The sequence below is a fragment of the Monodon monoceros genome, unplaced genomic scaffold (assembly GCF_005190385.1).
Source record: "Monodon monoceros isolate NGI ecotype Baffin Bay Population unplaced genomic scaffold, NGI_Narwhal_1 Super_Scaffold_22, whole genome shotgun sequence".
Classification (NCBI taxonomy): Eukaryota; Metazoa; Chordata; class Mammalia; order Artiodactyla; family Monodontidae; genus Monodon; species Monodon monoceros.
Genome location: NW_021703779.1, coordinates 95,746,328 through 95,755,451, shown reverse-complemented (window position 1 = coordinate 95,755,451; position 9,124 = coordinate 95,746,328).

Below are 9,124 nucleotides of genomic sequence, written 5' to 3'. Positions count from 1 at the left end.
TATATATATATATATATATATATACATACATACATACACACACACACAATGGAATACGAATCAGCCATAAAAAAGAATGAATAATGCCATTTGCAGCAACATGGATGGACTTAGAGATTATCATATTAAGTGAAGTAAGTTAGACAAAGAAAGACAAATATCATATGATATCACATGTGGAATCTAAGAAAATGATACAAATGAACTTATTTACAAATAAGCGTGTGTGTGTGTGTATATATATATATATATATATATATATATATTCAGCTGTACACCTGAAACATTGTAAATCAACTAAACTTCCATTTAAAAAGTGAAAAAAAAATAAAACAACCCAAATAAAAAATGGGTCAAAGACCTTAACAGACACCTCACCAAAGATATACAGATGGCAAGTGAGCATATGAAAAGATGCTCCACATCATATGCCATGAGGGAAATGCAAATTTATACACAATGAAATACCACTAATACACACCAATTAGAAAGGTCAAAACCTGCACAAAGATGTTTATAGCAGCTTTATTCATAATAGCCCAAACTTAGAAGCAATCACAATGTCCTTCAGTAGGTGAATGGTACATCCAGAGTATGGAATATTATTCAGCACTAAAAAGAAAAGAGCTATCAGGCCATGAAAAGACGTGGAATAAACTTACATGCATATTACTAAGTGAAACAAGCCATCTGAAAAGGTTGTATGCTGTATGATTACAACTATAAGACATTCTGGAAAAGGGAAAACCATAGAGAAAGTAAAAAAATCAGTGGTTGCCAGGGTTGGGGGGAAGGAGGGATGAATAGGCAGAACATAGGACTTTTAGGGCAGTGACACTATTCTGTATGATACTAAATTGGTGTATACATGTCATTTTCCAACCCCCCTTGGTGCTGGAATATATAACACCAAGAGTGAACCCTAATATAAACTGTTTTTATCTAGTTCCTTTTTAAAATTAAAATAAACTGTGTACATCTATTATTTTCCCTAATTCAGTTAACAATTTTATTACTAATGTTTTGAATTCTTTATCCGGTAATTGTTTATTTCTGTTTCATTATTATTTTTCAGGGATTTTCTCTTGCTATTTCAATTGAGACCAATTCCTCTGCCTTTTTATTTTTGCTTCACTGTCTCTGCTTCTATAAATTTAGGTAAAACAGTTACTTGTTGTGGTCCTGAAGGGGTGACCTTATGTGGAATCATCCCTATACAGACTGTGTGTTCTCAGTGCCTTTGGTAGGAGAGCTGGATTTGATATGGATGCAAGTCACATCTTTCCTCAGGGTGTGCTGGCAGCTATCACCTTGGTAGTGGGTGGGGCTGGAGATGGAGGGACTAGAGCTGGAGGTGGGTGTGAGGTGGGTCTTCCCCTCTGCTCAGTGGCTGTCAGAACACTATCAGAGCTGGGGTCTGCCCCCAAGTTGCTGGAGTGTAAGCCTTAAGGGTCAGGCCCACGCTGGCTCTGTTCCCTTTACGTATGTTTTCCTCTCTCCCTGCACTGGGACCCTTGCCTCAGAGTGGGAAAGTCTGAAGCCACTGGGGCCCTTGTGGTCTCTCGGCTTATGTCAGCCACAGACAGAGGTCCAAACTATCTCTGATGTGCTGCCTACACAGGCACCCACAATTGTTTCCCTCACTCAGCTCAGGTGCAGCCTAGGGTGCAAGTCCCCTTTGCCCCTCACAGCTAATCACTGCCTCCAGCCTCCATTGCCCCAGCAGGGCAGGTGGGTCTTGCATGGAATCTCAGCATGTATTGGGAGGTGAGCTGTGGTGGAATGGCTGCTATCAGAGATCTGGGCTGCTTCTTTTTTTAATATAGTCCACTACCTGCCTTCTAAGGAAGGCAGGTCAGATTAACCACAGCAGGGTTTTTTTGGGTTTTGTTGGCTGCATTGGGTCTTCATTGCTGCACGTGGGCTTTATCTAGTTGTGGCGAGTGGTGGCTTCTCTTGTTGTGGAGCACGGGCTCTAGGCACGTGGGCTTCAGTAGTTGTGGTTCGCGGGCTCTAGGGCACAGACTCAGTAGTTGTGGCACATGGGCTTAGTTGCTCCGTGGCATGTGGGATCTTCCGGGACCAGGGATCAAACCTATGTCCCTTGCATTGGCAGGCAGATTCTTAGCACTGCATCACCAGGGAAGTCTCAGAGATCTGGGCTGCTTCTGATGCACTGCTTGAGTAAGTGCCAACTGTGGCTGCTGCCGCACCACCCTGACTCCGCCATGGAACCAGGTCACCTCTGCATTCCAGATCCAGTGGGTTTTCTTAGTTGTAGCCACCCAAGATCCAGTGCACTCATGCTGTGACATGGAGTGAGCAGGGCCGGAGTCTTTGCTTGGCTTGGGCTGTGGTGCACTGCAAGGTGGTCACAGGAAACTCAGCAGCCAATAGAGCAGGCCTCTTTCCACCCTGTTACAGGAGCAAGCCAGAGAGGCGTGCACTTCTCAGGAGTGGAGTCCAGCCTTCCCACTGCCCTCATTTTAGTCCCAGCAGTTCTCCAACCAGCTGAGGGGGCTTGTCTCCCTTGTGCCCATTTGGACTGGGGCACCCAATCTGTGGCTCTCACCACTCACTCCCCAGGATGAGTGTCCACCTATGTACTCTCCTTCTTCCTCTGTCCCCTCCCAGGGGCATAGGTCCTGACTCAATAGCTTTTCTTTGCTTCCTGCTTGTTTACACATGTATCTTTCATACAGCTTTCATTGTACAAGAGTCCTTCTGTCAGTTTCCAGTAAGAATTTTTCCACATGTAGATGTATTTTTGATATGTTCATGGGAGGAGGTGAACTCCACACCTTCTTACTCTGCCATCTTGATCAATCTCCCCTAATGTAAACCGTGAATTTTGGGTGATAATAATGTGTCAGTGTAGAGTCACTGATTGTAACAAATGTAACATTCTGGTTTGGGATGTTGGTAGCTAGTATGTTGTTACATTTTTTATTTTCTGTGTATTATGATGTTTTGAAATCTTAGAAACCTTTCTCCCTGGGAAGAGAATGCCACTCCCTGGGCTAACCAATTATTAGAGATAGTAAAAAGCTCAACCAGGAGCATGTCTTTGGTATGGAAATTAACTAATCCAGAGCCACACCTCTTCTATCTGGTCTATATACCCCAGTAAGCAATATTCCTCTGTCTTAATCATCACAGGGCCAGGTACCAGGCAACCAGGGACCATCTCTTTGGCTTAGAGCCCGCCAAAAGTTTAGCCAATCCTAAACTGTTTTCCTTGCCTGACTTGCTTTTCTTGTGGAAACTCCAGTAAACTCTGCGGTTTAGGCTGTCCTCTTACTCATGTGCTTTCGGCCTTCTGACTTATGCTAGTGCTCTCCCATGTGGCCCTGAGTTATGTGCCATGTCTGCTGTTTCCAGGACCTGTGAGTATAATAAACTTTGATTTCCTGAGCCTCTCCTCTATTTCCTCTTGTGCCACAGATGACTGACTGTCCCCCAGAAGAACAAAGAAGAGTGAAGGAGACTCTGCTTGTGTAGGGGAAGGGGATATATGGTAACTCTCTGTGCTTTCCATTCAAATGTGCTATGAACCTAACACTACTCTAAAGAAAGTTTTTTTTTTTTGTTAATAAACAGATTCTCAGAGACTTGGTAGTTAATAACAATTGGACTAAAGTATATGTAAACGGGGTCCCAGAAAGAGAAAGTAAGGCAGAAAATAAATTTGAACAAAAATGGCTATAATATTTCTAAATTAGATGAAACATGCAAATTTACAGAATCTGGATGCTAATGGAACTCCAATCAGAATAAACATTTAAGTAGTCCTTGTCTGGGCATTTTATAATCTAATAGTTGAAAGTTGAAATAAAGAAAGTCTTGAAAGTAGCAACAGGGAAATGGCATATTATGTACAGAAGAGCCATGATTCATTTAATAATTAGCTACTCATCAGGAAGTATGGAGGCTATAAGAGAATAAACATATTTAAATTAGTGAATAAAAAAGTAAACCTGCCAAACATATTTTCTTTTTCCAATGAAAATATCCTTCAGTAATGAAGGGAAAATAAAGACATTTTCAAATAAAAGAAAAAAAAAGGAATGTGTTGCCACTAGGCCTGTATTGCAGGAAGTAGTAAAGGAAGACAGTCAGGCAGAAGGAAGTTGATACCCAGTGGAAACTTGGGTCCTCAGAAAGGAATGAAGATCACTAGAAATGGTAAATACAAAGATAATTTTTCCTTTAAATTCCTCCAAAACACGTATGACAGTTTAAAGCAAACTTTATAACATTTCTTATGGTAATGTAATATATTTAATAACTAAAACATAAAAGATGGGAAGGAGATACATTGACCTTTATGGTTTTAAGGTTTCTACATTTTATGGAAAGTCACACAACATTAACTCTAAGTAGATTGTGAAATGTTAAGGACAGCTATAATCTTGTAATATACTTTTAAAAATGCTGTCTTAGCCCAGTTTTGAGGCCCTGGTTAGAGGCAGGTCAGTTCCTCTTCTTGAGCAGCCAATTAAGTTCACACTCCCTTACCAGTCTCACACTTAGGACCACTACATACCTGTACTAATTGCCCCAGGGCTAGATACCAGATAACCAGGGACAACCTCTCTGCCTCAAAGCCAAGTGAAATGATTTAAACCAGCCAATCTTAAACCTGATTGTCCTGCTTCACCCTTTTCTTCCCAAAGAAACAATAAAAGTGCTTTCCCACAGTTTCCCTTTCTCCCTCTGCCTCTAGTACTGCCCGAGTGGTCCTGTGTATGTTCTTCTCAGGGACCTGTAAGTATAACAAACTGTAAAATTCTTTCTGGTTTCTCTCCTTGGTGTGCATCTGGCCTCACCATACCTCACCCAAAGTAATATGGTTACAATAAATCCCTAAAGGAGTCACTGAAAAAAAGGAAGCAAGTAAGCATAGGAAAAAAAAAAAAACGAGAGCAAGCCAATGAAAAAATTTAAATGGAATACTAAGATTTAGTCAAATAATATAAAAAAGACAGAAAAAAAGGAAAAGAGTTAAAAAGCAGAAAGGATAAATTGAACAGAAATGTTAAAATGGTAAGCATGAACCTGTAGAACCAGTATTAATTATTAAACTTTAATGAACCAAACACTATAATAAAAAGACATATATTATAAGAATGCATGAAAAAACAAGACTCAACTACATGCTGTGTACAAAAGACACATCTTACATATAAAAACATAGATCGGATGAAAGTAAATGGATTAAAAATGTATACCATGCAAGCAGTATGCATGAAAAGGCTGAAACAACTGTTTAATATAAAACAGATCTAAGACAATAAGTATTATCAAAAATAATATGGGACATTTAATAAGGATTAAGGAGCTGATTCATCCCTATGACTTAACTCATAAATATGCATCTACCTAATAACAGAGCTATGGAGTTTATACTAAAGCAAAAATTCATAGAACTAGAGAGAGAGAAAGAGACAATGACACAATCACAGTAGGAGATATTGTCAAGAGTAAGAAGATCCACCTGACAATCCCAAGTAAGGATTCCCACCACATGGAGGACATCAAAGATCATAATAATGCCAGCACCCAGAAGTAGGAGTCCACAGACCGCAGACCACTGCATCTTCTGTGGGTTCGGATTCACTAAGGAAGACTCAATACCAAGGCACTGGTTGGAAAAACACTTTATTCACAAAAAGGAGAAGAGTCAAAGCAAGATCAGTGTCTGTAGTGTAGGCTGGTCTCCCATGGCCAGTTGGTTCCTCCCAACACTCAACACAGGGCATGCCCAGCAAAGACCCCGTTCTCTTCTAATGGGAATGGGCTGGCCAGGTACCATATGACACACACGCTTAAGCAATGTAAGGAAGTTCACTTTGTATCCAGGAGAGAGGAAATGTTGTTCCTAATAAGGAGGAAGACTCTGGGGCCAAGTGACAATTCATCACCCATCTTCCTTACAGGAGAATGTTTCAGAGAGGGGTGGCAGGTCATGAAATGGCTGCTTCCCCAACACAAAATATCTATTCCAATAAGAACAAAAAGCTGCCCCTTCTATGATGGAAACAGTGTGCTGCGATCAACCTGCCACCAGGTGGCTGGCTGATCACCCAGAGGAATGGTGCCATATTGAAGACTCAGTATTGATCTCTGCTGCTGGCAGATTGGACACTCAGGTGGCCATAGCCATGGCAGGTCACAGGATGGCTGCTTCCCCAACACATACTAACACTACTCTCTCAGAAATTGGTAGAACAACTAGATAAAATCAGCAAAGACATAGAAAATATGAAAAACACTATCAACTGCTTTGAACTATAGCCAACAACTGCAGAATACACATTCTTTTTATACGCACATGATGTAATTATCAATCTAAGGGCATAAAGTCAATATAAACAAATTTAAAATGATTGATATAGTACAAAATATGCTTTTTGACTAGAGTGGAATTAAAGTAGAAATCAGTAACAATAAGATATATATTATGAAAACTCAAAATTTTTGGAAATTAAAAAACATACTTCTACATAACCCTGGGTGAAAGAAGAAGTCAAAAGGAAAAACTTTAAACTAAAAATAATAAAAGTATGACATGGAAATTTGTGAGATGCTTCTAAAGAAGTAATTAGTCAAATACAGTTATAGCTTTAAATGCATATATTACAAGCAAAAAAGATCTAAAACCAATGATCTAAGGATCTATATAAAGAAATTAGACAAAGAAGAAAAAAATTAAACCAAAATAAATAGAAGGAAGGAAATAATAATGATAAGGGCAGATATCAATTAAACATGAAATAAACAAAAATTAGAGAAAATTAATGAAACAAAGCTGGTTCTCAGAAAAGATCAATAAATTTGATCAAGACAAAAAGAGAGAATATACTAATTACTAGTATCGGAAATAAAAGTGGGAAAATAACTATAGACATTACAAACATTAAAAGAATAATAAGAGGGGCTTCCCTGGTGGCGCAGTGGTTAAGAATCCGCCTGCCAATGCAGGGGACACAGGTTCAAGCCCTGATCCAGGAAGATCCCACATGCCATGGAGCAACTAAGCTTGTAAGCCACAACTACTGAGCCTGTACTCTAGAGCCCACAAGCCACAACTACTGAACCCACATGCCACAGCTACTGAAGCCTGTGCGCCTAGAGCCTGTGCTCTGCAACAAGAGAAGCCACCACAATGAGAAGCCTGTGCACCTCAACAAAGAGTAGCCCCCACTTGCCACAACTAGAGAAAGCCCGCACACAGCAACAAAGATCTAACACAGCCAAAAATAAATAAATTAAAAATAAAGAATAAAAGGGGATATTACAAAAAGTTTTCCTGCCAAGAAATTTGACAATTTACATTAATTGTCAACTCCTTGAATAACACCAATTGCCAAAACTGACACAAGAAAAAATAAAATATTGCATTGCCATATACAAATTAAAGAAATTGAATTCATAATTAAAACCCTTCTGTCAAAGAAACTTCAGGCCCAGGTGGCTTCATTACTAAATGTCATTAAACATTTTAAGAGAAATAATAGCAATCCTATACAAACACTTTCAGAATATAAAAAAAAATGAATACGTATCAGCTCAGTTGAGAAGATCATTATCTCATTAATATTAAAACCACACACAGACAGTACCAAAAAAGAAAACTACAGATCAGTATTCCAATGAATATAGATACAAAATTTTTTCAGAAAACATTATGAGACCATATCCAGCAACCCCAAAGGGTTTGAACCTAGGACTTCAAACTTATTACCCAAAAAATCAGTCAGTGCAAATAACCATATTGATAAAATAAAGACAATAAAACATATAATAATTTCAGTAGATGTAGGAAAAGCACTGTACATCCAACAGCCACTAAAGGTAAAAATTCTAAGAAAACTAGAAATAGAAACGTCCTCACATTGATAAAAGTTATATAAAAATTACCAACAGCTTTTATACTCGATGATGAAATACTGACTGCTTTTACCTTAAGATGGGGAACAAGGCAGAGATGTCCGCTCTCAGCACTGGTATTCAGAATGACATTATGGGTCTCAGTAACTGGAATAAAGTAAGAAAAATAAATAAAAGACATTAGCAGGGAATAATAAAATTATTTCTGTTCATAAAAGACATGAATGTTTACACAGAAGTCCCTGAGGAATATACATGACATGTTCATATGAATAAAATCTTAAGGAAATTATGACAGAGATATTAGAATAATTTAATTTAGCAAGGTCAAAGTATACAAGGTCAGTATGCCTTTTTTGAAATTAAACATTTTTGTTCTTTGAAAGATACAATGGAAGAACATGAAAAGGCAAGCAACAGATTTGGAGAAAATATTTGCAAACATATCTGTCATATCTCTGAAAAAGACTTAAATAGAATATATAAAGAAAATATTAAGATGATAAACCAATTAATCAGCAAAATATTTTAATAGACACTTCATCCAAGAAGATATATTAATGGACAATGAGCAAATATAGATGCCACCACTAGGCATCAGGGAAATAGAAAATGAAAACACAATATTAAAATACTACACACCCACTATAATGGCTAAAACTTGAAAGACTGACAAAACTCAGTGTTGGCAAAAAGATAAAGGAACCAGTCAGTTCCTTTTACCATTTTGGGATTGCAAAATGGTAAAATCTCATTGGAAAATAGTTTGCCACTTCTTTATGAAATTAAATGCACATTTACTGTATAATTCAGCAATCCCATTCCTAGGTGTTTCCCCAAGTGAAATAAATACATACATCCACAAAAGACTTATATGTGAATTAAGACTTCATTATTCTCAGCTGCACTATTCATAATATTCAAACATTTGAAATAACCTCCATGTCCATCAGCTGGTAAATAGATTTTTAAAAATAGAGTAAATCTGTGCTATTGATATCTACTCAACAATAAGAAGGAATGAACCACTGATACATGGAACAATATGAGGTGAATCTTAAAAACAATCTGAGGGGGGAAAACATATAACTTTTTGCATGGAATTCTACAGAAGGCAAACATATAATGTCAGAAAGCATATTAGTATATTAGTTGGCACCTGGGGTTGTGATTTTGGGGATGAAATTTAATACAAACAGGACTAAGGGAACCTCATGGTATGATGGTAATA